The sequence below is a fragment of the Ammospiza nelsoni genome, chromosome 2, assembly GCF_027579445.1.
Source record: "Ammospiza nelsoni isolate bAmmNel1 chromosome 2, bAmmNel1.pri, whole genome shotgun sequence".
In the NCBI taxonomy this organism is placed as follows: Eukaryota; Metazoa; Chordata; class Aves; order Passeriformes; family Passerellidae; genus Ammospiza; species Ammospiza nelsoni.
The window spans coordinates 112,296,205-112,303,375 of record NC_080634.1 but is presented as its reverse complement, the minus strand read 5'-3'; positions in this window follow the sequence as shown (position 1 = coordinate 112,303,375).

Genomic DNA, 7,171 nt, shown 5'->3' with positions numbered 1-7,171 from the left:
TAAATATTATAATTGCTACATTACTGTTTCCCACATAGCTGTAAAAGACCAGCATATTTCCCTCTCTTCTGACACATCTATTTAGGAAGCTTCTCTCACTAAAACCTACTGGGGAGTAAAGGAAAAAAAATTACTTGCCATTAAGTGCATTACTCAGCTTCTATGAATGCAAAATTTTAAAGCCAACTGTCTTGTACATACAAAAAAAAGAGTATTTTTCTTGCCTAAGTAAACACCACATACTCACTTAGGAAACAACTGCATATTAGCGTGGAAATATCATTTAAATCTCAGAGCAAAGGAAGGTGTACAATCAGCCTTGCAGCTTGTCACAAAGCACTCACTGCCTGATCAGCTCACCCAAGATGTGGAAAATTTCAAAGACAGGAAGCAATTTCTCCTCCCAGATTCTCACTGCACTAATTAGCTTTGCCTTGCTATTCCTTCCATGGATGCAGAGAACTTCGACTTCACAGAGATCCCTAGCACTGCAAGATGAACTCATCTGTAAATTCTGTTCCTTTGTACAGCAGAAATGGGCGTTCCACACAGGAAAATTACAGTAAAAAGATCTATCCTATGGCAATCAAACTATGAGGTATCAGTGTCCATTTTATTAGAAGTATTAAATACATATATAGAAGTGTTTAATGCAGTGGTACAACCACACAGCTCTTCACATAGGAATAGATGTGAAAAAAACCCACACAGCCTTTAGTCCCTCCCTGTCATGCTTGTGTATGCAGTGTATTGTTAAATGATGGACATATTGTGTATTCTTAATTAAAAACCAAGAAATTACTGTGAAGTATGGTATGGCTTTTCTAGCACCTTAACAAGGCATAGATATATTCAAAACCCTCTGGAAAAGAGTTTTCTCAATCTCTGTTTCTTTATTTTCTGGAAGGAATATTGTTTCCTAACTATTTAATCTCATAGTGAGACCAAAAGGGGAGATGAGAAATTGAATATTGCTTTTGTATATTTTGAATTTTGCTTTTTGTGTTGCCTTATGTATTCCACACAGGAAAATTACAGTAAAAAGATCTATCCTATGGTAATCAAAATATGAGGTATCAGTGTCAATTTTATTAGAATTATTAAATAAATATATAGAAGTGTTTAATGCAGTGGTACAACCACACAGCTCTTCACATAGGAATAAATGTGAAAAAACCCCGCACAGTCTTCAGTCCCTCCCTGTCATGCTTGTGTATTCAGTGTATTGTTAAATGATGGACATATTGTGCATGTTTAATTAAAAACCAAAAAATGACTGTAAAGTATGGTATGGCTTTTCTAGCACCTTAACAAGGCATAGATATATTGGAATATCAGATAAAGGTAGTGTGGGTTATTTTGCTGCAGCTCTGAGGCTTGTAGGGAGAGGAAATAATTTTCTAACATGCCAATTGTCATAGCTGAAGAATTCAGAAAATATCTCAGACACACAAAGGCATTGTTCTGAAATAAAAGCAACAGATTTCAAAAATCTGGGGGTTGGACTGGATGTTCTCTAAAGATCCCTTCCAACACAAACTATTCCATGATTCTTTCAGTCTGTAAGATAAAGATGAATGGAGGATGATGGCTCAGGGCTTAGATGGATATGAACCAATTTGATGGCTTGGGTTAGTTATAGATAGTGCTTAATAGTGCCGGTGATGGGTCCCTGTGCAGAATGGGGCTCCTCACTGAAGGAGAAAGATGCATGAAATATGGAGAAATTTCAGGCTTGCTCCCTTCTGGGACAAAAAAACAGAGAGACTTGTAGTCTATAACCTGTACAGCATGGAGAGGTTAGCAGTGGACATGAGAGTTTATAAATGTCAAAAATGTATCTCTGAAAATCCTCTTATTTCTGGGATTGTGCAGAGTTATAAATGAGCCCACAGTTACCAGACTCATCCTCAGAAGGTTTCCCCTGAGGGCCCAGACTGAAGAATTAGGATGAAATGACCCTTTTGAGAAACAATCACTGACTGCCAAGTAGGTGTTTCTTCCCCTATGGGCATTTTGTGTGAATTCTCCCTGAGTCACAATGATTATTTACTTGACTTTCTCTCAGTCATGCACTGGAGGAAACATGTCACATTCTTGGACACTGAGGGATGGGATCCAAGATTGTTCTGCTGCAGCTGGTATTTCCTCTGCAGTGGTGATGGGCAGGAGTAGCTGAGTTCCACATTGTTTGGCTGGCTGCAGTCTGGATGTGACTGGTTTACTTTGGACTGTTGTCTTGGTTTGGAAAGACAGGAGTCTACTAAGGAAGGCAGGAGCCTCCCCTGAAATGGAGAATGTAAAACCCTCCTCACCCCTGAGAATTGCTGTAAATTTTAAATTAAGGGGCTCTCAGGCAAAAATATGGGAGTAGGAAATAACAGTTGTTTAATAGGGAAAAGGAAAAATATTAAAGGATGAAATAAAACAATGCAGTACACCACAACAACACTGACAGAGTCAGAACCCAAGCTGACACCCTGTGGGTCAGGGTGTTGGTGACAGTCCCATTGGAAATGTGGCTGCAGCCCTGCTGGAATGGCTGGTGTGGTTCTGTTGGAGCAGGGATCCTGTAGAAAAGGGTGTATTCTACCTCTGAAGATCCAGTGGAAGAAGAGGCAGCTGCTGTTCCTCTGGGGAATCCCGAGGAGAAAGCCGTGCTGGTGTCTCAAAACCTCTGGATTATATCTGGGTAGGAATGCTTGGCTCCTCCCTCTGGGCTCACATCTCACAATGGGATGCTGTAGTTCTTATCAGCCCTGCAGTGACATCCAATAGCTGTTATCAGCAGATGTCCCCTCCCGAGGGAGGTGTGAATATGGTCACTCAAAGAGAGAGATAAAGCAAACTGCCCACTTGACAAAAGATAATCTGCCATACAGATGGTAATGGAAAACATCTTGCACTGCAATCTTCAACAACTGTGACTTTTCTTCTGCTCATACCCTTGGTGGGAATGAAGGATGGTTTGAAGGCAAGGATGGACAGCTGTGTCCATCTTACCAAGTAAAAGCTTCTCCTCTAAGGAATGTTAGAACTTCATTATTTTCTGCATAGATTGGAAGGCAAGGTATGCAACAGTCAGAAATCCTCACACTGTGTCTCTTTAAAATAAAACTTATTACTTTAAAGAGCTGTTTCTGCTTGAGAGTGAAAGTAAAACACAGGAGTTTGCTTCAAACCACCAGCTTCACTCCTGCTGTATTTTTGTCAGTGGTAAAACTTATGAGAACATTATATAACATGAAAAAGTTCACCTCCCCAATAAGAAATGAGGTAATGCAGGAGAAAAGTTCATAAAAAGTAACTAATGCCAAGGGTAAATATCTCTAATGCAACCAGCAAGAAACTTTGTTCAATTTTTCTTTATCCTGGAAAATTCATTCCAAGATTGTAAAAGGAAATGCACCAGGTTTTGCCTTTTTATTAAGAAAAGCATTAAAAAACATAATGTGATGGACTTGCAGATGACAAAATTGCCTTTCTTAAAATGTAAAAGCTCAAAATGTTGGGTATTAGGGAGGAACTGAAGAACAAACAAACAAAACAACCACAGCATGCCTCTATATGTTGGAGCAGGAGTCTGAGAACCTTGGTTTGAAAGTGGATGAACATTTGAAACATCTAAGTCTTAACAGATGGGATCTGGCTGGGAAAGGGGAATAGTATTATAAAAATATAAATGTTTAATATTTCATGCTGTGTTAGGAGTGCATTCCAGTTTAAACAAAAAATCAAATGGTCTTCAACAAATGTGCAGCAAACAGATCATTAAATCATACTCAAATATAATATTAGTTATAATTTAAAAAAAAACATTCTCTGGATTCATTAATTGCCTGTAGGAAGGCTGTTGTGTACATGAAGGTGTTTCTCATCCTTAAGGGCCAGTTTAAGATGTTACATTGGGAAAAGCTGCTAAATAAAGAAAAAGTACTAGAAAAGAAAGGGTTCATTGCTTTCTTCTCTGTTGACAAGGAGGATATGGTATCAAGAACATTGTCTGAGGCCTAGAAAATTTGGTTTCTGAGAATCTGACTGCTAAGATCATTCAGCCCCCAAAGCCCATGGGAAGGTTATTCAGCCATGAGCTGACTGTGTAACGTTTTCATTTCTTATCTGTGAGGAGCCAGCTCCACTCAAGAGCATTTGCAAAATCTGGAATGTGCTTCAGGGATGCCAGAGTGACTCTGGAGTCTGCAAGAGTTCTGCCACTGGGTTTTCCTGTCTGTGGTGCCAGGCTCAGGCTGTCTTAGGCCATGGAGAGCTGGTGGCATAAGGAATATATCATGTGGATAATGTTGGTGCTATTAATCCTCCTTTTATTATAACTTAAACCCCATATTATTATCTGAATGATTCCTAACCTATTAATCTAACAGGATTTAAAGGGATGATAAAAATAGTGTCTTGCTTTACAGGTACTCATTCATAGAAATAAACTTTACCTAGTGCACAAAAATTAGGATGGATAATTTGAGTCTTACATTTCATACATCTCAGTTCATAAAATTGATGTATTTTAAAATACAATATTAAGATGCTGTGATTCTATAACATGTCGTATTTGGTGGTTTTACTGAATCATTGCAGTAAATATTGATTTAGGCAACTAAGTCTCCTGAGATAAAATTAGGCACTGAGGAACAAACTCTGCCTACAAAAACAAAATCAGATTTATTTAAAAGTATAACTGTGTTTGTGTTAAAGATAGTTTTCTGATGCTTTATTGAATATTTTTATTCTGTTTGGAGGCTGGACATTTCAGAGGTTTTCGTAGGAAGCTCAGCACTGCAATGATGGTGAGCTAAGTCCCTGGCTCTTGAGGAGTCCAGCTGCTGCGATCTGTCAGATGTGATTTCCTGGGTACAGCCTGGAGGACAAAGGTTTGGGTTCTGCATCAGGACCATGTGCATTTCAAACCCACCAGCCATGTCCAGGACACACCTGAGAGCACCACTGACACAAACCCAGGAGAAGATTGTTATAAACGAGTTATAAACTTGTTCTAGAGAGGTTACTTTTCACTTTCCATCCACTGACACATAAATGAGTGAATATTTTAAATTGTCATAGGCGAGCACTTAAACACTTTATTGGCCTTTGCTGAATAGTTTTGTTAGTGACATTTTATACTCTCTGTTATGAGCAATACAAATATGATTTTTTTTCCTTATGATGAAGGTCTTTTCTTCAAAAATAACCATCTTTAGCATATGTTAGAAATGGGGTGACAAGTTAGGATAAGAACCAACAATTCTCAGTTTCTCATGTGGTGAAAAACTCCTAACAGGCATATTTGCTTTTAGCCTACTTTTGTCTGCCTACAAAGAACTTTGCTTGTCAAGAATTGTAGGTACCTACCCCTCAAGTGGAAAGAATAGCTGGCCTCCAGCCTCCCACAGGGAGAGCTGAAAATTAAAAAGATCTTTTCGAGAACCTAAGAAAGGCTTTAGCCCCTTCAGCAGCTGAATAAGGTTTTATAATAGAAGTGCAAACACACGTGCTGCAACTCCCAGTGAAAAGCTGTCATGATGCCACATTATTTGCAATCTAAACCTCAGCTTCTCCAGGCATTCTCCTGCACTTTATAAGTGACTCTGATGTATAGATAATTTCTGGCATAGCTCTTGATAATTCTTGACAAATATTTGAAAATTATAATCTGTTATGAATGTGAGTTACATGGGTGTGCAGGGAGCTTTCCCCTCTGTGCACAGCAGAAGGGGCAGGGGCTGCCCCAATGAGCTACAAAATTGTTAGCAGTGACCATCACACTCTGTAGGCTCCTGGCTGCCTTGGCTTGGGAGAGTTCCTGGTGTGCTCGGGTGCTGCTGGAGATGGGGACCTTGGTAAATGCACATGGCATCAGCTCCTGCCAGTGTCACACATGGCATCACCTCCTGCCAGTGCCACACATGGCATCAGCTCCTGCCAGTGACACACATGGCATCACCTCCTGCCAGTGCCACACATGGCATCAGCTCCTGCCAGTGCCACACATGGCAACACCTCCTGCCAGTCACAGACATGGCATCAGCTCCTGCCAGTGTCACACATGGCATCAGCTCCTGCCAGTGCCACACATGGCATCAGCTCCTGCCAGTGCCACACATGGCATCAGCTCCTGTTGGTGCCAACGCCCTCAGCATGAGCAGCAGCAGCTTCTGAGCTTCTTTGCTGCCCAGAAGAAAGAGTCACCACTCAGGACACGTAGGTTTTTAGTTCCAAGGCAGCATCAGCCACTGGATATGAGTGCAGGTCATGGAGTCCCTCCCAGAGTGCTGTGAAAGCCATTACCCAAAAATCACACTCATCTTTCCAAGGAGATCTCATCATCCAAATCTTTCTGCATATTCTCCTCTTCCTCCAGTCCTGCTGGCTTCTCTTTGCACTTGGTCTCCTCTCCTCTCCTCTCCTCTCCTCTCCTCTCCTCTCCTCTCCTCTCCTCTCCTCTCCTCTCCTCTCCTCTCCTCTCCTCTCCTCTCCTCTCCTCTCCTCTCCTCTCCTCTCCTCTCCTCTCCTCTCCTCTCCTCTCCTCTCCTCTCCTCTCCTCTCCTCTCCTCTCCTCTCCTCTCCTCTCCTCTCCTCTCCTCTCCTCTCCTCTCCTCTCCTCTCCTCTCCTCTCCTCTCCTCTCCTCTCCTCTCCTCTCCCTTCTCTGACCTTCAGTGACACAATTACCTCTCCCATACCACTCCTCATAATTTTATCTCCCATTCTACCTCTCACCCCTTGCCTTTCACCCTTCTGCCTCTACTCTGTGTGTTTCACTGGGAGATGCCTTTTCTCTCTCTGGGCTCCCTTTCTTCTCTCCAGCTGCCCTGGACCTTTAGTTTCTGATGTTCTTCTGTCCCAGCCATGCCAAGAGAGGGGCAGTGCTGGAAAGGTGGACAAGGGACCAGTGCCTGCTGGAGAGGACAAGGGGCAGATTCCTTTCAGAATGCTGTGTTTTCAGGACTGAGGCATTTAAAGCATGTGTTGTGCAGAATCAGGAGTACATCTAACCCCATTGCATGCTCCTACCTTGTCTTCTGTCCTGACAGTTTGACCCGGGCAAAATTTCCCTTTATCCACATTGTGCCATCCCATATGTTCCCTGCCTGTCCCTCTGCAGCCTCTCCCTGGCCATGTGCACATGCAGCCAGAAATTGAGGGAGCACAACCCAATTT